Source organism: Schistocerca nitens, chromosome 4 (assembly GCF_023898315.1).
Source record: "Schistocerca nitens isolate TAMUIC-IGC-003100 chromosome 4, iqSchNite1.1, whole genome shotgun sequence".
NCBI classification, from domain to species: domain Eukaryota; kingdom Metazoa; phylum Arthropoda; class Insecta; order Orthoptera; family Acrididae; genus Schistocerca; species Schistocerca nitens.
The window spans coordinates 254,104,270-254,128,946 of NC_064617.1; the positions used below are offsets into that span (position 1 = coordinate 254,104,270).

The 24,677-nt window shown below is 42.5% G+C and overlaps 1 protein-coding gene across 1 annotated transcript in view; it reads right to left on the reverse strand.

The window, feature by feature from the left end:
- LOC126252236 (homeobox protein Nkx-2.8-like) overlaps window positions 1-24,677 on the reverse strand; it is a 111,415-nt gene that overhangs the window by 85,934 nt on the left and 804 nt on the right. The window lies entirely within an intron of this gene.

The following is a 24,677-nucleotide window of genomic DNA, read 5'->3' on the forward strand; positions in this document are numbered from 1 at the left end:
CAGAACTTGCTTCAAGAAACATGAGGAAAAGGCATAAACGTCGACGAGGGTGCCCACCAACGAAAGTGTGCAAGTAATGGTACATTTGTTAAAATATACTGTGAATCGACCGTATGAAGAATATTCATGATAACTCTCATGAAGTCTTTGATCTTTACAACTTTCAGTGGATTTAACCTTTTTTATTACTTAGACTAATGTACTGGGGATGATTAGTCTAAGAAGGCCACTAGTTCTGGATTACAGCGTTGGGGACAGATCAGTGAAAATAATAACTGTCGTAAAATACCTGACAGTAACCATCCGAAGCGACGTAAAGGATAAAGGTGAGAGAAAACAAACCTTAGGAAAATCAGATTCTAGGTTGAGGTTCAGAGGCATAATCTCATCTTTGTCTCCTTACTACGAGGTCCGATCGACCACAATTTTTTTTTTGCCACTTACTTCTTATCAGTCTATCTACATGATCCTTCCACTTCAGTCTATTCTCTTCTATCTTCATCTTAACTGAAAAGATCTTTAAATCTGAACTTACTGTTTCATTCCTTATTTTATCTTCTTGTTACATATCCCATGAGCTTCATCTCTGCTGCCTGTATACCTGATTTTTTTTTTGTTTTATTATGCTCCATGATTCGGAACCATATGCAAGAGTAACTACATCTATAACGTGATTGTATCACACTCTAGTAAATTCTATTTTTACAGTGAAGGTGGGAAGTACAATTGACAATCTCACATTAAATATAAATCTGACATACAGACCTAGTTGTTTCTACTTGAGAACTATTTCATGTCTTATAGGATTTATTCAGTAGAAGTAACTAATCATTTTTGGTGGCTTTGTAACCAGCCAGTTACAAACGTCTGTAGAGTCAATATGCATATTTCAGAGAGAGGTGTGCAACTGTTACGAAATTGAAAGTTTCACGTCTTAACGTTTCGCATGACTCTGATTTCCCGAACATGGAACTAACGAACTAAAAAACTGTGCCATTAGCTAACACGCACTGTAACTCTACAATACATTTTTAGACTTCTCGGAAGACATAGTATCAAATGAGTGATGTGCCATTGTCTGCAAGTTGTCAGATGCAGAGACGCTGAGTGTCATTTCCCAGAACCTGCGTCGTACGTACTGTTATAGTTAGCACTGTGTGAGACGCGCCAGTCCCTTCTGACAATAAGCACGCATCAGTCATGCATTCTACGCTCTCTCGGCTGAGCCACTCAGTGGAGTACGCGCCTCGTGAACGAAGTGAAACGTTTCTGCGCCGCGGGCGAGGTCCTGTCGAGATCGCAGGTGCTCTGCGTGCCTATCTAAAAGTAGAGTCACTTTGCGGTAGGAGGAAAAACAAACTGTCGGATGAAGTGTTTGGACCAAACTCTCTGGCAATGCACTGCTTCAAAAGTTCCTAAAGTTGCCCTATACGCGTCAGTTGTCCACACGTTTAACGCACATCTGAATTCCTTCCAGCTGTACGGAAGTGTGTTATTCAGCATGGTTGCAGATACTTTAGCGGTCTGTGGGGGTGTATGGGGCGCCTGCTGCGTCTTCCAAAACAGATGCATGTGAAAGCCGGAATAGAACATTATTACTTTTTTTTAAATAAAGTAAAATTTAGCGTATCTTGGTAAATGAATAGCTAGCTGGGTAGGTATTCTATCAGTAAGAAAAAAAAAAGACTATCAATATCTATGAATGAGTTACGGAGATAAGTTGATGGATATGGCTCACGATTTTCGAGATAGACACTGAAGAAACTCTCACTTAGTCCATCTCTCTTGTTTATATACAGTGTCTGCTAATCGAGAAAAGGTCCCATATCAAAGCGACAGCTCAAAAAGGCCGCGTGTCACATGTAATGGAAACGAGCTCACGTGTGGGACACGTGATACAAAAATGGTTCAAATGGCTCTGAGCACTATGGGACTTAACATCTGAGGTCATCAGTCCCCTAGAAATTAGAACTACTTATACCTAACTAACCTAAGGACATCAAACACATCCATGCCCGAGGCAGGATTCGAACCTGCGACGGTAGAAGTCGCGCGGTTCCGGACTGAAGCGCGTAGAACCGCTCGGCCACCGCGGCCGGCCACGTGATACAGAATACTAAAAAAAATTCAGAAAAAGTATTGACTTTGGTATAGCACTGGTAACGTCATTGCAGAATGCAACAAAACCGAACTGAAACACAGCACCTTCAGCGTTTTTTAAGTTGGTATCTGGGAGCTGCGCAGGAAGTAGGTACCGTCGTTCCTACAGATTTTCTCTCAGCACAGGAAGGGACTCGAAAAAGAAGATTGGGAGGAGGAACATCCCTACTGACAGCATCCCGAACATTTGCTTAAGGAATTAGGTCAAAACATGGAGCTAGCCATCCTTCGTCCTGAATTGTTCCTGTTAATACAGAATCCAGAAGCTCTGTGAGTTTGAAAGTTGTCACACAGTTGAGCTGTCAGCTATTGTACTGGCAGACGGAACATCAGAAGCATCAACCAGATTAACTCCATAAGTCCACTCGAGGCCTACCGCTGTGTTCCGTAAAATATACGCTATCCAGACACATTAATGCGACCACGTGTCAAAAGCCTGAATAACCACCTTTCCCAGAGTGGACCTCTGCGAGACGTGCAGAAAGTGAGTAATGAGGAATTGGAAGGTACCGACAGGGATATTTAGCAATGACGAGTCTAGTACCGTTGACAGCTGCTCTAGGTTTCTCCGTTGAGGATCCATGGCGTAAATAGCCCTATCGAGGTGATCCTACAGATTGTCAATTGGGTTTCATTACCGGGAGTTAGGTGGTCATGGTAGTAGGGTAAACTCATCCTGGTGCTCTTCGAATCACGCACGTACACTGCGAGGTGTGTGACACGTTGCATTGTTCTGCTGGAAGATGCCATCGTGTCGATGAGAAACAAATTGGATGTAGGGGGTGGACAGGGTACCCTAGGACATTTGCAGGTTTGTGTTGATACGTTGTGCTCTCCAGAATGGCGACATTACCCAGGGAATCCCATGAAAACATTCTCCAGACCATAACGCTCCATCCTCCGGCACTGACACTTCCGATGATTGTTGCAGCGTGTTTGCTTTCAGACGTTTCACGCTGATGGAACGCAAAATGTGGTTTATTGGTTTGTAAGGCCACCCTTCGCTGATTAGTGAACGTCCAGTAGCGGTATTGGCATGCAAATTCCAACCATCGTTACCGATGAACGACAGTCGCCATTGGCGTATGAACCAGTCTTCTGCTGCAAAGGTCCATATGTAGTAACGTTCGCTTAACGGGCGATGAGGAGACACTGTTGGCAGCCCCTTCGGTCATTTGAGTGGTCAGTTGCTCAATAGTTGTACGTCTGTTCGCCCGTACACATTCCTTCAGCTGTCGTTCACCCCTGTCATCTATGGCATCTGATGCACAACAGGTGCTTGGCGTCGGGTTTGGATAGCACCATATTGTCATACACTCTATACTTTAACCACGACGCCACGCGAACAGCTAACAGATTTAGCCGTTTCGGATATGCTTCCACTCTTGGCCTGAAAGTCAATAACCTTTTGGACGTCAGGTAAATCGCTCCGTTTCCGCATTATGACTACGACTGCGCTGTTTTCTGCATCTCCCAAACACGCTTCATATACCTTCAACTAGCCCGCATCTCGTGGTCGTGGGGTAGCGTTCTCGCTTCCCACGCCCGGGTTCCCGGTTTCGATTCCCGGCGGGGTCAGGGATTTTCTCTGCCTCGTGATGGCTGGGTGTTGTGTGATGTCCTTAGGTTAGTTAGGTTTAAGTAGTTCTAAGTTCTAAGGGACTGATGACCATAGATGTTAAGTCCCATAGTGCTCAGTGCCATTTGAACCATTTTTGAACCTTCAACTGCTAGTGCTTCCATTTCCCATTTGTGGGTTGTTATTGCACGTTGAAGTCGATCACAGGCAGTGGTGACGTAGATGTCACTGGACCGTGTATGTCACCAGGCACACAGACGCTGCCTCATTCGAATACACCCATTACACAGATGGTTAATGGATGCCAACAAGGTTTGGTTTGCCACGAAATTAGAATAGTCGGTTATCACTTCGTCAGTTAAACAGAGAGATGACAATGAGGACAGCAGTCTGCTGCAACGGACTGTTAGTATTCCACAAGCGCCTATTCAACTCACGAACACAAAACTTTGATGAAGTATTCTGACCACAATGCGTTCAGGAAAGGTGCTGAGTGTGAATCCAGGTTCTATTAATTCAACTGTTTAATATCGATTATCGACGCAAACTATAAAACATATCCGCCTTTGGCTGAACATACTGCTAGCTAAATTGCGTACAAAAATTGTGGTCACAATTTGTTAATAGTAGGGTTATCATTTTTTGGAAATTTGTGGTAAGTTCCAATGCGACCAAACTGCTAAGTTCATCGGTCCCTAGGCTTACACACTACTTAGTCTACCTTAAATTAACTTACGCTAAGGGCAACACACACACCCTAGCCCGAGGGAGGACACGAACCTCCGACGGGGGAGCCGCGCGAACGGTTGCAAGACGCCTGAGACCGCGCGGCTACCCCGCGTGGCTATCCCATCGGTCTTAAGCTACCTAACCAGTTTCGAAGGTCGACCTGACTCTACCCACCCAAAGTTATTCCTCCTCACTTCATCCAATAAATGTTGCCAACGGTGCCAGTCGACCGATTCGGCCATGACGATTGCCTTCTGTCACTCTCGAATCGTCTGCTCTCGTCTCGCGCTCACACCTGAGTTGCCAGTGATGAGGGGACGATACAAGCTGTGTACAGCTGCGATGGTTATCTTGTGACAGTTCAATGGAACACCAGTGCTGTAATAACACTCCTCAACTACGTGTGAAGAGCTTCATATTTTCTCTAGCAATAGCTGTCTTTCTGATGTTTGATTACCTGTTTAATCTGTTCCACACAAACCAGAGAGACTTTACATGACACGTGTGGGACAAATACAAGAGGATTATGTATATTATGAATATTTTTTCGGTTTACAAACAGCGTACACTTTACAAGTAACATAGTCTGAAACAGTAAGTAGTGTGCAAAGCTTAATGGATTCGTTACGAATATTTCCTGCATCAGTGAATAGTTCATTGTCTTCTGTAGGTTGCTATGTTTGGAAGTTTTGTTAGACAAGGATGAGGTACAGCCAAGCAATTGGAATGTCATCTTATGGACCATTTCATTTAATTAGTGAGTACAGAGACCTTCGACAGCACCCCTTCACACACTGTACGTGCACAGTGAATATCTTCAGACGTTTTGATTAACCTAATAATAAGCTTTCCAAAACGTAGCGGAGGTTACGACGAATGCCGAGATGATCCATGGGAGTACACCACGGCAATGTACTTTCCTATTCTTTTGCAACTGTACTTTGTTGACTAACCCCATACATAATAAAATAAATGTTCAGAATGATATAAAATAAATGCCATGGATAGTAACATGTCCGAAAGAGAATCTTGAGAGAAAAAGCATATTGTTTACCTAGCTTCCTTTTCATTCAGTTACTAATCTTCAATTTAATATTTATTACATACTGGAACCGAACTCATACAGCCACCCAAACTGTTTACAGCATCCTTATCTAAAAACTTCGCACACACGTACGCAAACACACTTACTCGTAGATACACTGATCAGCCAGAACATTATGACCACTGAATTACTGACCACAGGGTTATTACAAATGATTGAAGCGATTTCACAGCTCTACAATAACTTTATTATTTGAGATATTTTCACAATGCTTTGCACACACATACAAAAACTCAAAAAGTTTTTTTAGGCATTCACAAATGTTCGATATGTGCCCCTTTAGTGATTCGGCAGACATCAAGCCGATAATCAAGTTCCTCCCACACTCGGCGCAGCATGTCCCCATCAATGAGTTCGAAAGCATCGTTGATGCGAGCTCGCAGTTCTGGCACGTTTCTTGGTAGAGGAGGTTTAAACACTGAATCTTTCACATAACCCCACAGAAAGAAATCGCATGGGGTTAAGTCGGGAGAGCGTGGAGGCCATGACATGAATTGCTGATCATGATCTCCACCACGACCGATCCATCGGTTTTCCAATCTCCTGTTTAAGAAATGCCGAACATCATGATGGAAGTGCGGTGGAGCACCATCCTGTTGAAAGATGAAGTCGGCGCTGTCGGTCTCCAGTTGTGGCACGAGCCAATGTTCCAGCATGTCCAGATACACGTGTTCTGTAAAGTTTTTTTCGCAGAAGAAAAAGGGGCCGTAAACTTTAAACCGTGAGATTGCACAAAACACAACGTTTGGTGAATTGCGAATTTGCTGCACGAATGCGTGAGGATTCTCTACCGCCCAGATTCGCACATTGTGTCTGTTCACTTCACCATTAAGAAAAAATGTTGCTTCATCACTGAAAACAAGTTTCGCACTGAACGCATCCTCTTCCATGAGCTGTTGCAACCGCGCCGAAAATTCAAAGCGTTTGACTTTGTCATCGGGTGTCAGGGCTTGTAGCAATTGTAAACGGTAAGGCTTCTGCTTTAGCCTTTTCCGTAAGATTTTCCAAACCGTCGGCTGTGGTACGTTTAGCTCCCTGCTTGCTTTACTCGTCGACTTCCGCGGGCTACGCGTGAAACTTGCCCGCACGCGTTCAACCGTTTCTTTGCTCACTGCAGGCCGACTCGTTCATTTCCCCTTACAGAGGCCTCCAGAAGCTTTAAACTGCGCATACCATCGCCGAATGGAGTTAGCAGTTGGTGGATCTTTGTTGAACTTCGTCCTAAAGTGTCGTTGCACTGTTATGACTGACTGATGTGAGTGCATTTCAAGCACGACATACGCTTTCTCGGCTCCTGACGCCATGTTGTCTCACTGCGCTCTCGAGCGCTCTGGCGGCAGAAACCTGAAGTGCGGCTGCAGCCGAACAAAACTTTATGAGTTTTTCTACGTATCTGTAGTGTGTCGTGACCATATGTCAATGAATGGAGCTACAGTGAATTTATGAAATCGCTTCAATCATTTGTAATAGCCCTGTATATAAACTGGCCCAGGCAATAGTAGCGTTGCCTGGCGAGGAATGATTGCTGGTCAGAGACATGCATGGTGCATGTAGTGTCGGTGAGCGTGCTGTCCGTGTTTAGAATGGGGAAGGTGCGCAATCTATCTGAGTCTTCAGCATGTTATGAAAAAAAAAAAAGGTGAAACCATGTCCACGCATCGTGGGATAGGGCGCCCATCACTCATTACGGAAGTGGGACGTCATAGGCTGGGCAGACTAGTGAAACAGAACAGAAAAGAACAGGCGAAGAACTGTGCCGGAACTAATGTCAGACTTCAGCTCTAGACAGGGTGCAAGTGTGTCTGAACACACAGTGCACCAAGCACTCCAAACGAAGGACCACCAAAGCCAACGACCCATCCATGTCCGCATGTTAACACCACGACACCGGCAACTACGACTGAGGTGGGCACGTGACCATTGGCACTTGATGTTGGCGCAGTGGCAGAGCATTACGTGGTCTGATGAGCCCCAATACCTTCTTCATCATACCAATGTGAGGGCACGAATCTGTCGTCTTCCAAGGGAACAGCTCCTTCACATCTGTACCACAGGATGGAGACAAGCTGGTGTCATCAGCTCCATTGTGCTTTGGGGAACATTTACGTTGGGGTCTGTGGGCCCATTGGAGCTAGTGCGAGGCACCATGCTGGCCAAGGAGTATTGTATACTAGTTTCAGACCACGTACAACTGTCCATGACGATCATGTTTCCCAACGGCAGTGGCACTTTCCAACAAGACAATGCACCATGACGCATGGCCACGAGTGTGATGGAGTTGTCATATATCTGACCTGTGTATCTGCACAGTGAGTGTACTAATGTGTGCAAACTTAGCTTACCACTTAACGCACAAATGGACAAAACATCTGAACTGTCTTCTCAATTCCAGAGTGTCAAACAGACATTCTAAATAAATATGACCCTGGCCCTGTAAGGCAGCTAATACCAGGTGCGAATCCTAACAAAAAGCCTTAGAAATTCTGCTGTCAAGTACCTAGCATGCATGAATTAATAAAAGTGAAAGTTTGGGGTCTATTCTAGAAAGACAAAACTGCTATTCCCATCTTGTACATATAATTTATGAACTGTTGCTTTGAGGGGTCAAGTGATTAACATATATCATGTCCAATTACTTTTGACACTCAATAACAAAATATTTAATTCTTGGACATATTGAAATGACGATTATTACAATCGTTACCTCTACACATGAAAGTTTTTTATCACCAAAAAGAATCATTATTAAAAATCCTCATCAGCTCATTTCAATCTACGTTGTCGTAGCTGGTCAATTCACTGAGTGGACAATAAATTTACTTTTTGAACCAATGAAAAAAATTTCTCTTGTGCACAATGTGAGGGTAGGTTAGTAGCCAAGCTTTTGATATTAAGTGGTCAAATTGTACGCAAGTTGGAGTGAGAAAAATCTATACTCAACATTTACTGTGGCCTAATACGCGATGGTACTTTACCAAGCGGTATATGCAATGGCATTGTCTCCGTGCTGGATCTGAAACGCTAATTCCCTTCTCTGGCCTTGACTGAATTCACTCAGTCGCAACTTTCGTGCGTTCCGTAGAACGTTAAACTTTCCCTGGTCAAAATAATGGCTATTGCACGCTCGCTATGGGTTGGATTGACGTGCACAATTTCTTTGCCAATAAAAATCCCTACAGGAATAATTAACTACCACTTTGCTATCCGTCGCCACGATACATGAAGCGTATCACCCTCACTTATTTCCACACAATTGTGCGGTCTGTCCTGAGGTGAGAGAGAGAGAGAGAGAGACAGAAATTTTAAGTCTCAAAATGCGTTTATATAATAGGGATCTCCCCACCATGTCGCGTCTGCGTCGTCAAGGATGGCTTCAGCCAATCACCGTCTCGCTAGACGTGAATAAATTTTTATTTTTCTTGTTGGGTCGCAGCCTATCCCTGTGAATGACGTGCAGCGACTTACCCTCAGTCCTGGCCTTATTTACATTAAAAGGAATAATGTATTGTTCTGGCCTTATCCCTTTCTGCGCATAAGGTCGCTGTTCTCTTGCTAAATGGGAGTTTTATGATATCATTAACCACCTACTCGGTTCATCTCAAAAATGCGTTTCGCTTTAACTTGTTTGTTCCATGCCATTGTCGATATTGGTAGAGATTGTTTTGTTAGTTTTCGGTACATGACATTAAGTGCAATTGTCTTTTGTTGATAGTGCTGGTTGTCCAACTCACCAGATCTGAATCGGATCGAACATATCAGGGATGTGATTGAATACGTAGTCAGAGCTCATTGGCCTCTCCCCAGAATTTATGGGAATCAGGTGACTCGTGTGTACATATGTGTTGCCAATTCCCTCCAGCGACCTACCAAATGCTCATTGCTTCCAAGCCATGACGTGTCGCCGCTATTATCCATGCCAAAGGCGGACATACGGCGTGTTAGGTGGGTGGTTATAATGTCCTGGCTGATCAGTGTACTTATATAAGCATAAACATACACAAACATATATACCCATTGCCGGCCGGGGTGGCCGAGCGGTTCTAGGCGCTACAGTCTGGAACCGAGCGACCGCTACGGTCGCAGGTTCGAATCCTGCCTCGGGCATGGATGTGTGTGATGTTCTTAGGTTAGTTAGGTTTAAATAGTTCGAAGTTCTAGTGGACCGATGACCTTAGAAGTTAAGTCCCATAGTGCTCAGAGCCATTTGAACCATATATACCCATTGGCTGATGTTAACTGTACATTTCATCACATAGTACATTATTTGATAGTGTAATTCAATCACATTATGTAGTTTCATTACTATATAATACGTGTGTCACAGTACACCCTCCGCCATAGTATTATATGAATAACAATGTATTAATTAATGACACACTGTTCTGAAACATTTTACGTCTCTGGGAACCAACAGCGTTCGCAGACCAAGGGGAGGTTCGTAATTCAAGCTCACTATCGTTTTTATGAATTCAATGATTTTCGTTGACAATTTCATTCACCCAAATAAGACGATTTTTATCTTCTTACTCCTCGCAGGTCCAGTTCTTCTGCTTCGCTTGTTCATCACACGTGTTCTGATTAAATTCTTCCTATAGCATTAAATTTATGTATGGAGATAACTACCAAAAATTTTCTGAAATATTTACTTGTCAAGTACTATTGCTGTTTCGTGATTTCTAAACGCACGTCTTCACATGTTGTTCTTTTTTATGTTTGTCATACTTGAGAGTATTTTTTCTTTAAGTTTTACTTATAAATGTGACATAAAGTTGAATGTCAGGCCGGCGGGAGTGGTCGAGCGGTTTAGGCGCTTCAGTCTGGAACCGCGCGAACGCTACGGTCGCAGGTTCGAATCCAGCCTCGGGCATCGATGTGTGTGATGTCCTTAGGTTAGTTAGGTTTAAGTAGTTCTAAGGTCTAGGGGACTGATGATCGCAGAAGTTAAGTCCCATAGTGCTCAGAGCCATTTGAACCACTTTTTTTTATGAATGTCAGGATATTATTGGCATCCGCTTGTCCTTCACACGCCACTCGCTTTGCTAGATGGTCTCAATTCTTATTGTTCGGAGTATCATTAAGCATTATCATTCTCCTACACGGTTTCCTAAAACTTTCTTTCTCAATCTCAAAGTACTGTATACATAAGATGTACTACTATTAGGTTTAAGTGATTTCTTAGCCACAATAATGGTCGTCGAAGCTATGTCTATGTATTTGAGTGGCTGCGAGGTTACCGCCATATCTACTCTCATTATCTTTGATACCGGTGGATGTGCGTATAATCAAATTGCATGTTTGTTGTATTTACGTCAACACTTATGGTAGTGCGATTAAACTTTGAGCCGTCAGTGTACAGTATTATCATGGTTGTGTACCTGCTCGCAAGCAGCTGCATCGTCCTTACATGGGTCGCAGAACGCTCTTTGTGGAGGTACCATCACAGTCTGTCTGATAATTGACAATGGTAGCAATGTAGATTTACGGTGGTGAATGAGCTATCGACGTACTTAATTCCACCATATTCTTGTACTGTTGGTGAAAGTTTCTCTATCTGATTTAATTTTAACCTACACGTACGCTGCAATGTATTATTTTTATCTGTAATTTCTTTGTCCAAGGAGCATTTTACAAGGATCAATCAGCTTAATAAAAGGAAAACTTAAGTCATATATACACACAGATGTAATTTACGATACCAGAACACCGAAACTCAAGAACCAGGAATTTTACGATTACAGAGGAATTGTTGCCTTTAAAACAATTTTTTCCTTGCATACCTTCTTCTGTTTCTTCACACAACAACTGTATCACTTGCATTAAAGAGTTACGAAGATTTAATAGACTCTTCCGTGGTTTTTATTTTCTCGTTGTGTCAGTTGTCTAGAGACAGGCATGTTGAAGAGCACTTGCAGGGATTCCTCAAACTCGATGTGTAATATGTTGCCAAATCTTTCCTTGTGATTGGGATCCTTTGCATTGGGTAATATTCCCCCTTAAATACAGGTCAAATATTTCGTGAATATAGATTCTCGGTTCTCAGTAATGTAAGTGGCTTTCTGTGTTCAGTAATTGCGTTTAATGTGCTGTCACGCCGCATCAGCTCCCGAACGTCCAGATAGCATTCCCTCGTCATATCAATGTTGGCTAATCGGTGGTTGAGAAAATTCCATATGTTTTCCGTTGCTCCACAAACATATCTGTTCGCCAGCGAGTCAATATTTCCGCATTCGCGGCACTGAGGTGAATCCTGTGCAGTTTGTCGTTCGTAGCGACCTGACCAACAACAATTCTGAGTCATCAGTCTCTTCACAGGTTTGACGCGACCCGCCACGAATTCCCCTCCTGTGCCAACCTCTTCATCTCAGAGTAGCACTTGCAACCTTTTTCCTCGATTCCTTCCTGGAAGCATTTCGATCTCTGTCTTCTTCTACAGTTTTTACCCTCTACAGCTCCCTCTAGTACTATGGAAGTTATTTTGTGGTGTCTTAACTGATATACTACCATCATGTTCCTTCATCTGCTCATTGTTTTCCATATATTCCCTTCCTCGAGGATTCTGCGGCGAACCTCCTCATTCCTTACTTTATCAGGCCACTTAACTTTCAACTTTCTCAAATGCTTCGATTCTCTTCTTTCCCACTTTTTCCATAGTCCATGTTGCAGTACTATACAATGCTATGCTCCGAACTTTCATTCTCAGAAATTTCTTCTGCAAATTGAGGCCTATGTTTGACACAAATAGACTTCTCTTGGGCAGAAATGCCCTTTTTTCCAGTGCTAGTCTCCTTTTTGTATCCTCATTACTCCGGGCGTCATGGGTTACTTTGCTGCCTATGTAGGAGAAGTCGTTAACTTCATCTGCTTCGTGATCAACAATCCTTATATTAAGTTTCTCGTTCTCATTACTGCTATTTATCATTACTTTCCTCTTTCTTAGCTTTACTCTCAGTCCATATTCTGCACTCATTACAACGTTCGTTCCAGTCAACACATCATGCAATTCTTCTATACTTCCACTGAGAACGAGTATAGCACTGTCATTAACGAATCCTGATATCCTTTCACCATGAATTTTAACTCCTCTTTTGAACCTTTCTTTTATTTCTGTCATTGCTGCATCGATGTATAAACTGAACAGTAGAGTCGAAAGACTACATCCCTGTCTTACAGCGTTTTTAAACCGAGCACTTCGTTCTTCGTCTTGTATTCTTATTGTTCCATCTTTGCTCTTGTACGTATTGTATATTATACGTCTTTCCCTAAAGCTTACCCTTATTTCCCTCATAATTTTGAACATCTTGCACCATTTTACAATGTCGAGCGCGTTTTATAGGTCGACAAAAAACATGAAGTGTGTTGGTTTTTCTGTAGTCTTGCTTTTACTATCAACCGCAACGTTAGAATTGCATCCCTGGTGGCTTTACCTTCCCTAAAGCCAAACTGGTTGTCATCTAACAGATTTTCAGTTTTCTTTTCCAGAGCAGGAGAAATTTGAATTGCCCTGTTGCCTCCCATTAATTCCACCTTGTTGAGGATCCCAGATTAGCAAACTGGACTCGCATTCTGGCGGACGACGGGTCAAATCCGCGTCCTGAACCCTGATTTAGGTTTTCGCAACTTCCTTAAAAGTCTTCTAAAGAACTGTAACTGAACATTCGTCTTCCCTAGTATTTTGGAACCTGACCTCACATGCCCATTTTATTTCGGTTTACCTCTAGATATTTCATCACCGTGACAGAGAAAATACGGCTACATTCAAACATCACAAGACTTTTTCTCTTATCCATTTGGATAACTTACTTCTTCTTCTTTTGTTTTTGCCTTTGTCCCACAGGTTTCGCAGGGTCGGCGTGATTAAAATCGGATTTGATATGGTTAATGTGAAGGATGCCCGCCACCCCATACACCGAGAAGGAACCAGTGCAACCCAGTTGTCTGCATCTAGTGTAAAGCATGAAATAGTGTGAATGTGTTTCAAATGTCTGTGTAACTGAGGTGTTACGTAGGGACAAGCCCGGGATTCACCTAGTGGGATGTGGAAAACCGCCTAAAAACTACATCCAGGCTGGCCAGAACACCGACCCTAGTCGTTACGCGCCTACCCGAGTCCAGGAAGCAGCGCTTTAGCGCTCTTGGCTAACCCGGTGGGTCATTCAGATAACTTACTATTTACCCACATTTAGTGCAGGCTGTCATTCATTATACAAAATAGATTGTCCGTCCTAGTCTTCCTGAATCCTCCTGCAGTCACTCAACGACGACATTTTCCAGTGCACGACAGCATGAAAGGCGGCCATTTTGCAGAAAGCACCTTTCATAAATCACTCACGTGCCACGCGCAAGTCGCTTGTCGCTCACGGATGATCCGTCACAGCCGCCTCTGTCCTGTGGAACGGTACGTCTTTGCTAACACAGAACGGCAGGTATCTCTTATGGAAACGCTATAGCTTTACCGGAGTTGGCCAGTCACAGGACTCGGCGGGTACTTTTTCTGTTGGACATCTCACGGAGTTTTAAGTACGAGGCGCTCCCCATCTTGGGCAGCACACGGACCGGAAGTGATTCAGACTCTTGTGTATTCGATACAGAATAATGGTGAGACTGCAGCAGGCTGTGAGCATTCGGTTCGTATTCACCTGACTGGAAATCTCAAGAATGTTAGATTTAAGTAAAATTGTTCCCTGTTCGCGTTTCATTTTATATTCGGACGTGGCATGGAAGATGTTATGCCTTTGTTCACGCATTTGATTTCATCAGAAGACGCGGTGATCGGTGTCGGTTCCTGCATTAACCATTTGCTAATTCAAGTGATTTACAGGCAGTTTGTTTCTTTTTTTCCTTTTTTCCGAAAGTTTGTTCATTTATTCCACATATATTTCTATTATGATGTTAGCAGGAGATTTTAAATGTTCTAATGCGATGTTCGTCTTTACCTATCATGGAACTTACACCTTTGCTTTTAACACGAATTCCACCACCTGCACCTTACCTTCAAGTATCAACATGTTATATTAGTTTCAAACAAGTCGTGTTCCGTTGACTTACACTGCAATTAACTCAGCAACACTTGGACTTATCTTCGGTAGGAACTTTTTGGCAATTCTAGTACTGCATCGCAACGTGAGTTAGTCAGAACATACAGCACCAGAAACGGCGTTATCGTAAACTGAAGACCTTTTTAAAAAAAACTCAACTGATGCAAGTTTTGGAAAAATGAGTTACATACGTGTACTTTAAATGAAACCAAACAATGTATTACAAGGATTTTATGAAAACTTGCTATCAGCCTGTTTAATCTTGCACATACACCTGATAAATTTTCTAAACTCGATATCCACAAGAAGAGACGTATTTTACCGAATCTGAACATCTGCTGCCTTTGATAGACACTTCCTAATTAGGAGTCACAATTACATGCCCCTTAATAGGGCATTTGGACCATTAAGAATGAACTGAGAAAACTAGAAACCATAACCTTATTATCAAACTATCATGAAGTTCCACGACAGTACCTCTGTTGATGTGGGCAAGGAATGGCATGTGCACGATTTCAAGAATACTGCCAACAGATTAATAAAAGAGAAGCTACAATAAAAAATTTACGAAGCCAGAATTCGCATCGATAAGAAAAAGAAAGAAATACCAAACGTAGTGCCATCTGCAAACTCGAAACAACATAAATTTTCCTGCCCGATCATTGTTGAAGTGAAGACAACTAACATATATAGTTTCAGGGATATTGATTAATCAGCTGTAATAAAGCCTAGAATGCATGTGACTGTCGGAAAAGTTGACAACGTAAAAATTTTTTGATACGTCGTCAGGAGGCCGAGAGTTCAATGGGAAGGTTCTGGAGTGTTGCGATGAATATGACAAGGAAAATAATGAAGTGTAGTATCTTAACGGACCAATTTATTAACTTATTACTTTAAAATAAACTAAAACTGTACTGCTATTGGAAAAAATACATGATTGTTACATAGTTTTTATTTGCAACTAACCGCTAACAGATTTGTTTTAAGACGTTCTATTACACATCTACAGTTTATTTGTGAAATATCTTTTTGTAAGACATTAGGAATGTATACTGCTAAGGTAATTCGATGAAACGTGTTTCTTGAAAATTTTGTTTTTTGTAGATGTTGACTGTTCTTAAAACAGTCCTCAGTTATTGCTACCGCCACACAAGTTCTCCGGAATCAGGTTAGAAGATAGTGTACACAATAAACGATAAACAGATTAGTTCTTCACAAACTGGGCCTGTTAGCCCCAGTTTTAAATACTTTAGGACAATACAGTAGACCTATGAGGTTTACGGTTAGTGTATCAGTTCATAACTCATTTGCATAACTACCGAGTAACCCCTCCATCCCCCATTCGTTGCTCTACGCGTAAGGTTTGCCAACTCCGAAACCTAAACTTTGAATTCATATTGCGTCATTAATCAGTGATGTTCAGTCTGCGGGGGTAAAATTTCAGGGAATAAACTGGGTTCATAATATTACATGAACATTAGGTACAGTATCAAAAGGAGCGGCAGGGTTACAAGCAAAAATTCTCATATAACTGCTTTATACGACAGATAGTTTGTGTAATACTTTAAGAACAAGACCCGCTCCATCATACTGTCTCTGAGGAACATTTGCCATCCAGGACAGCGTGCTGAATTTTGTTACACAGTACCGGACCGTTAGCAATTATATAGGAAGTTGTCGACTGTATTATTGAGGCATGTAATTGGTAATAGACCATGATTGATTACAAATGTAACCGAAAGGTTTTAGCATCGTAAATATATAGGCGGTCAAGATGTCGGTCTGGAACGTGGGCGAGCCGTGTTCAAAACTTCCTCGTGGCATTTAATTATTTTTTTCACATTATGATCTGTCCGTTCGGTCATTGAAATGTTTGTTCTCTTTCTGTAGTCTTGACAGTTGTCATACTGTACGTTGGTTATAGAATATGAGTCATGTTGTAAGAAAAGTTACCGTCGAAAGTAAATGTGATGAATACTGAGAGCAGGCGACATACCACATAGACGTCTCACAGAAATGAAAACAACAAATTAACGGATGTGAACTATGTTACAACGAAGGTATTCAAGAGTCAAAACTTCCAAAACGAAACGTTAAAAACATATTTTGAAAGAGCACAGAGAAACTGTGATTGTGAAACTGTTGCGTTCATTTGTTGCAGCTTATGTGACAAACTATTATGTTTTCATCATTTCTTTGGGAGTGATCAGATTCACATTCATAGAACACCTGTATCGGGCAAGGAGGCATATCTTACTCACTCACCAGGCATACAAATTAGGCTCGTCGACATGAGATCATATGGCACTCGTACTACCACTCTAATGCCCTGCATAACAGACCAGATGAATTTTCCAGTTGAGGATTCGGCTGATTTGTCGCCTTGTCATCAAACGTTTGCAGTTGTCGTTCGAAAGCCACTTCCTTTTGGCTGTTAATAGAGTAATTGTGCAGAATCACGTGTCATTATAGGTCCCTACCTTGTACGTCGCTGCTGCAAACGGATGTTACACCACGACACAGACACAAATTTGAATAAACCGAATAGCGGAAAAAAAGATAGACAAGGGGGAAGTTTGTACAGCTCTCCATATCACCCTGGAGATGACTGTAGCTGTAACGACTTCGATGTTGACGAAACATTATACATTATTCACTTTAAAAAGGTCGTTTGAGTGTATGATTCCAACGTGAGGAAGATTCTACGTCGTTCTTAGAGGCATGTGTTAGGAATTTAATTGTACACCTGTACGTTTAATTGATAGGGCGCAATATATCGTTTAAGCTTGGGACACAGATGGGTAGGGGCTAATAAACGCCGCGAAACGTCAGACGGAAATAGTGGCAGAGTTCCGAGAAGAGCATCCAAAACCACTGCAGCGCACGTGTCCGACAGCAGGCCGTAGAACGTGAGGCCCCCCTCCGCCTCCCCCAACCAGAAGTGCTCCATTACGCGAGCATGAAGTGCGTTTTAGTGAAGCGCTCCCAGAGTGATCAACACGTCAATCAGCGCCCATCTGAGTACACAAAGCGCCGGCTGGCCTTTCTCCCTCGCTCCGCTCCTTTCTTCTTAATTTTCTCCGTCCCTGTGTCGTTCCCCCTCGTCTCCTTTGACTCCTTCCGTTTACCTCCAATCTGCCACCGGCAGCGTTGTCTCGTTGTTGTAGACTCTTGGTCGAGAGAAGTGAGATTCAAAGCCTTACGGCCATCCAGATTTAAATTTACTGAGTTTCCGTAAATCATTTTAGTCCAGTGCCGGGGATGAGAACATCTCAGTGTCAGCCGCTGTTTGCCTCCCCACCTGTCTAGATGCTCCATCTCTTACGAATGTGTCTCCAGCGGGACGATAGACATACCTGTCTGTCTCTGTCCCCGAGATTGTGTACGTACAGGTGATTTAACTTTCAACTATGAGAGTGAAAATACGAGTAACTACTGTACCCTTACCTAATTAGCATCAAAAAAGTCGTCTAATTGGTGGAAGTTGAAACACGGCCGCTTCCGCGTGACGGGTGTCTCATAACACGTGCTTCCCGGAGGGGTCAGGGATATTTACCTGCCTCGAGATGACTGGGTGTCTGTGTTGTCCTCATCATTTCATCATCATTCATGTTTTTTTTTTTTTGGTCATTGCGGACGTCACATGACATCCGTTCGTTTCCTTGATCCTTCCACTCAGTTTTATATTACAGAGGCCAACCAGCTCTCTGACCGAACGCGCTGAGTTACCGTGCCGACACGCAGTTGAGCGCCCCACAAACCAAACCAAACATCATCATCATAATCATCATCATATCACGTGTAACCCAGCGGCACTATTTAATCAACTTATTCCGGAGGGTCTGAGTTCCACTGAGTTCCGACTGTTAGGGCAATGTGTCTGTGCCACGTTTTGCCGACTGATGGCTTGGTCGCTCGCAGACTGACAAAGTTCGGTTACTGGATGGTATGGTTTGACGAGTAAAGCGAAATTTAGCTCTCCGCCCTTAGCGTTTCCAATATGGATTCTCTATTCGATGCTTCCGTCGCTGTTTTTAGACCCTTGCGTGTTCGAGATTGGAGCATTCTACCTGCTACTGCAAACAATGTGGTGAGTTCGCAGCTTGCTTAGGGCAATATTATATTTATTTACCTAGCTGGAATTTACATTTGCCTCAAGCCATGAACAATCGAGGTTGTTTCTCGTGTTCCATTATTCTTCTAATCGCAGTGGGTGAATTAGTACTTTTGTAGTCACGCGATTTTATCGGAGCTGACGCTAGCCAATAGTAGTTCCAAGTGACTAATAACAACTCTCTTTCACTTTTAAAATCACGATCGGTAACTTAAGATTTTTTTTCTCAAGATGTACATTTGGCTTGTTGAACATGTTAAATCTGATGCCATGTAACCACCTATGAAGGGTAGTTCATGCTTTACTTTCTCTGTTGGAGAGTTATATTACGTTCGCAGTACTTTTCGCATTGGTGAAATGTATTATTCACAGACTTGCTTTTGCCTAATGATTCCGACAACGTGCCCCCACCTACCCATCTGGATACCTAAAACTGCTACATGAAGGTGTGTTCCTTTCGTTTATATTCCATCCTGCTCTTAAGCAACGGTATTTAATTATGCAGAGCCCATGTTTTGTGCTACGTAAGATTTTTTCTGCACTACAGGATTCGTGATACAGTATTACGAGATACGCGTTTTGAGAGACGTCATAGGAAATCATTTTCTCCATCACACCATCTCATAGCACTTTTGTCCTACACTACTGGAGCCTAGAAGGCACGCCTTATTATACGATGAATCTTCTTTGTTTATGATTATCAATCGAAACTCAGAGCTAAGTTTTTCAGATTTACTTCATATTACACCCCTTCATTGCCCATCTACGAAGTATTTATAATTCAGTCCAATTGTGTTATCAAGGATCTCATTCAGTATCTTCAGAGCAAAACCATGTTTAAACTGACATGAAGTGGAAGGCTTTCAAAGTTATTGCTAATTCATAAGAGATAACCGGACGAATGATGAATAATGAAGCAATTTCTGTTATCAGTATTTCGTCAGAGGTAAAGAAAATATGGTCTACAGAAACTGATGGTCCGATTGTTCATTAAAATGTTGAAATGAATGCTGTGGCACTTTGCGGAACCACATGAATGCTGTTGCTAATGGTTTTTTTACATGTACAGCGGTCCTCTCGTTGTTGGAAACCAGTAGGCAATGTTCCGATATCAGATTAAATCAGATCAACTGTAGCAAGAGCAGGCATTGCGTGCAGGGGCAGAGACTGTTAAAACTAAGTTTTTGAAAACAGCCACAAGTCATGCTTTTTAATTTTGCTTTCCCAGTTTCGCTCTTCAAATGAACAAGAGTATAATTGGAATCTACGCTGTAAAAGATACAAATTGAGGTAATAAGGAAAACTAACATTGATGTTGTGTAAGGTACGTATTCCATATCCAGAAAGATGACTTACGTTTAAGTCGCACACAGCCAGTTTAATCTTTTGAGTTGTCAGCCAACTTTAAACGCAGTCTTCAACGCTGTCAAACAGCTTTGAACGTAAGACACCGTACTGGAAACAAAATATGTACTTAACGTAACATCAATGTAAGTTTTCCGTGTTACCTCAAATTGTATCTTTTTATTTCAGTTTGTATCTTCTACAGTGTATATTCTGATGATGCTCTTCTTCGTTTGAAGAGCGAAACCGGTAAATAAAAAATACAAGGCGCAACTTGCAGCTGGTTTCAAAGACTTCATATCAGCTCTTTTCATTTCGTAATTTCCTACAATCACTTAACGAATATTACAACCTTAACATAACAGTAGACTTATCTGTAGCATCGTTCCACATGATGAAGATTCAAAGTTGAGAGTTCATTAAAAATTTAGAATGAGTCAGTGAAAGACCAACTACTCGAGAATAATAAGAAAACATTGTGGGGTACCCTTCCTCTTTCTCGTTTCCGAAGCTAAATATTAACTTCGGTGTGGCATTTCTACACGGCAGAATGTTGCAAATACGAAAGCGTTTATCAGTCGCTCACTGTTTGCAGTTCTTTCCGTTTTTCGGCTTCTATATCTCAAAAATACACTACTCAATAAAATATTTAGCAGTACTGTCATGTGTACTACAAACAATGAGACAAAATCACGTATTTGTAAAGCAATTGCCATATTAATCAATAACAGTGGTTTCAATATCCTTCCGTGTGACGTAATGTGAATTTTCAATTATCTGCCATAATTTGCAGGATCTATACACGTTATTCTGAAACTAACGATAGAAAAATAAAAGTAAGATTACGATATTAGCCCCATCGGTGATGACGTTATAGCAGAGGAGCACCACGTGGCTTGACCAATGGACAAGGGAACCATCACACCATTTGCCTTCATCGATTGCGAGTAGCCGGCCGCGGTGGTCTCGTGGTTCTAGGCGCTCAGTCCGGAACCGCGGGACTGCTACGGTCGCAGGTTCGAATCCTGCCTCGGGCATGGATGTGTGTGATGTCCTTAGGTTAGTTAGGTTTAAGTAGTTCTAAGTTCTAGGGTACTGATGACCACAGATGTTAAGTCCCATAGTGCTCAGAGCCATTTGAACCATTTTGATTTCGAGTAACAATGGAAAACATAAAATTTGGATCACCGCAGCTCGCTTCTGACGAATACGGATGCAATACAATAAGAACTACTGCACTTCTTCGCTTTAGACGTTTCCTTTAGTGACTGCAAAATGTTCTACTTAAGTAATATCACCCTCACATTAGTTGCGAGTGCCGTTATGCTCGAGAAGTCTAGATTATGAATCCTTAAACGCCTTTACGGGATAACTATTGAGCGATTAAACTTGTGTAGTGCTCCATGCATGTGGGAACAAGCGACATATACTTTAGTGAAGTTTTTCAAACTTTCAGCTGAAGTGTGGTGGAGTAAGAGGTAAGGGGGCGTTAGGGAGGGACAAAGGAGGATCTCTTCGCGTTTAGATAAAACCGTCAATGTAAGTGACCACTGGCAGAGCTTTCAGAAACGGCTTCGGGATGTTCAAAACAAATGTCAGGGAACGCTATCACGGGGAATTTGTTTACCATAGGGAAAAACAAGATCAAATACTGTGCGTGGAACACGTGTGTCGCGGCTGCGTATCTACAGTACAGTACAGTACAGTTGACAAAATATTTCGTTATTAATCTTTTGCAGGAGCCGCAAAAGTTATGGAGGCAATATTAATGTGTTTTTTTGGAAAGAACCACTTGTACGACAGCGGATTAAAGAAGTTGTGGGCAGATTAACGACATTATTAGTTCTCCATGGTGATGATGTGGACAGTAGCTAAACATCAAGCCACACGAAAATGGAATGTTTGAGAAATATATTGAGTGATTTTCTCCTTTAATTTGTGTGTGGCGTCTCGTAGGACTTACACAGAACGGACAATAGTTGCAAGATTTCATATACATAAAAGAACAATCAGCAATTTTTGACAGGTTTTGAAACTTCTCGACAGATTATAACTGCGTATCAGGCCGAGACTCGAACCAGGAACCGTGTTTTTCGAAGGTGGTGGGCATAGTAACCGAGCTATATAAGCACAACCTAAGACCCATCTTTGCAGCTTCAATTTTGTCCGCACCTGTCCCAGATTTTCTAGATCTTCCCTCCTTGTTGCGCGAACACTCCAGGAGGGAACGATATTTCGAAGAAATGACTTACAGTGTGTGACTTTGAGAAAGGAATATGAGGTCTTGCGTGTATGGCTCCGTCGGTGATGTTAACAATATTCTAGCAACAAACGAGAGCATGAATATTATAGGGCTGACTGACTTACACGTGTCTCAGATATGGATTAGCTGACAAGGCAACCAATATGTTTACTACTCGAACACGATACATAATTGCAAGTGGCCTCTGTGGTCGTTATCGGAAACATGTGGTGGCATTACAATGGAAGAACACACTGATGATTAAGGAAGACGCATCGAACTGTGAATGGTTTCAGAACACTTGGCATTTACTATCAGGTTGGTCACCATGTACTCGTGAAACATCACGATGAAAACACACTAAAAACCGACCGAAACGCCCTCACTACCAGGTGCAACAGTACTGTGGTCGATAGATCCCTGCAGCCGGCCGCGGTAGCCGTGCGGTTCTGGCGCTGCAGTCCGGAACCGCGGGGCTGCTACGGTCGCCGGTTCGAATTCTGCCTCGGGCATGGGTGTGTGTGATGTCCTTAGGTTAGTTAGGTTTAAGTAGTTCTAAGTTCTAGGGGACTTATGACCTAAGATATTGAGTCCCATAGTGCTCAGAGCCATTTGAACCATTTGATAGATACCTGCAAAGGCTTCAACGACAAACGGATCCGAATAAAAAAGCAGGTAGCGTTTCTAAGAAGAAATAGCGGTAGATGCATCACTACGGACGAACAAATTTTAGCGGATGTGACGTACTTTTTGATACAAAATGAAAATGTAACGAAACTACGTGGCAACTGGAAATTTGGTTAATTTTGTCATTCATAAAATAAGTATGGACAGCTTTAAAGAATACATATTCTGCATTGTGGCAGAGCACTACAAACAATTTAAACAAAGCAAGCACATGACAGAATTTGGTAACTTGCTAGAAAGTGTTTCTGGGGGAAGACATAGGATAACTTGGTGCTGGAATCATTGCAGTGCATAAGCTTGCAGTTCATAAGCATCAACAACGAGCGTAAGTATACAGTTTAATGCTTTATTTTAAGAAGGAAATTATTCCAGCAGGTTGCGTTTTAAGTATTTTATTCGCACTACTAGTTTCGGGCGTTGCGCATTCTCAAGTACATCTGCAGTAACAGATGTGCATAGATCGTCCTTTGTTCGTGAGTAAGTCACGTGGAATACACATTTGTGCACAGCACGGTCGTCAGTGGTCATCATCTTCAAATATTCATTATAAATCACGCTATAAACTATTCTTCATGTCAGTGGCATGTGCATGACTTAATGGGAAATCTTTTTGACGGAACGAGGACGATGTAGCGACATCTGTTACTGTAGACACAATTGAAAATGGGCTATACCCAAAACTACACTACTGGCCATTAAAATTGCAACACCACGAAGATGACGTGCTACAGGCGCGAAATTTAACCGACAGGAAGAAGATGCTGAGATATGGAAATGATTAGCTTTTCAGAGCATTCTCACAAGGTTGGCGTCAGTGGCGACACCTACAACGTACTGATATGAGGAAAGTTTCCAACCGATTTCTCATACACAAACAGCAGTTGACCGGCGTTGCCTGGTGAAACGTTGTTGAGATGCCTCGTGTAAGGTCGAGAAATGCGTACCATCACGTTTCCGACTTTGATAAAGGTCGGATTGTAGCCTACTGCGATTGCGGTTTATCGTACCGCGACATTGCTGCTCGCGTTGGTCGTGATCCAATGACTGTTAGCAGAAAACGGAATCGGTGGGTTGAGGAAGGTAATACAGAACGCCGTGCTGGATCCCAACGGCCTCGTATCACTAGCAGTCGAGATGACAGGCACCTCAACCGCATGGCTGTAACGGATCGTGCAGCCACGTCTCGATCCCTGAGTCAACAGATCTTGTTCGCATTGACGGCACTTTGAATAGTGGACGTTATATTTCAGATGTGTTACGGCCCGTGGCTCTACCCTTCATTCGATCCCTGCGAAACCCTAGATTTCAGCAGGATAATGCAGAAGCGCGTGTTGCAGGTCCTGTACGGGCCTTTCTGGATACAGAAAATGTTCGACTGCTGCCCTGGCCAGCACATTCTCCAGATCTCTCAGCAATTGAAAACGTCTGCTCAATGATAGCCGAGCAACTGGATTGTCACAATGCACCAGTCATTACTCTTGATGAACTGTGGTATCGTGTTGAAGCTGCATGGGCAGCTGTACCTGTACACGCCATCCAAGCTCTGTTTGACTCAATGCCCAGGCGTATCAAGGCTGTTATTACGGCCAGAGCTGGTTGTTCTGGGTACTGATTTCTCAGGAGATATGCACCTAAATTGCGTGAAATTGTAATCACATGTCAGTTCTAGAATAACGTATTTG